At 35.8% G+C, this 212-nt stretch overlaps 1 protein-coding gene across 1 annotated transcript in view; it reads left to right on the forward strand.

Moving 5' to 3' along the window:
* Positions 1-212, forward strand: part of MYOF (myoferlin) — a 59,728-nt gene that overhangs the window by 28,867 nt on the left and 30,649 nt on the right. The gene's annotated exons all lie outside the window — the stretch shown is intronic.

A 212-nucleotide genomic window follows, 5' to 3' on the forward strand; every position in this document is an offset into this window, starting at 1 on the left:
CTGATGAGCAGACAAATGGAAAAACATAAGGACAATGCCATGTGTGTGCGTGTTAGAGTTTACCAGATATAGAAAAAGTAGCAAATAAAAGTATGGGATGCCCATTTAAAGTTAAATTTCAGATAAACGAGGAATAATTTTTTAGTGTAACTGTGTCCTAAATGTTGTGTCCTGTATTTTGTCTAGTAACGTGGTGTGTGTGTGTGTGTGTG

Source organism: Galeopterus variegatus, unplaced genomic scaffold, assembly GCF_000696425.1.
Source record: "Galeopterus variegatus unplaced genomic scaffold, G_variegatus-3.0.2 Scaffold6380, whole genome shotgun sequence".
NCBI lineage: Eukaryota > Metazoa > Chordata > Mammalia > Dermoptera > Cynocephalidae > Galeopterus > Galeopterus variegatus.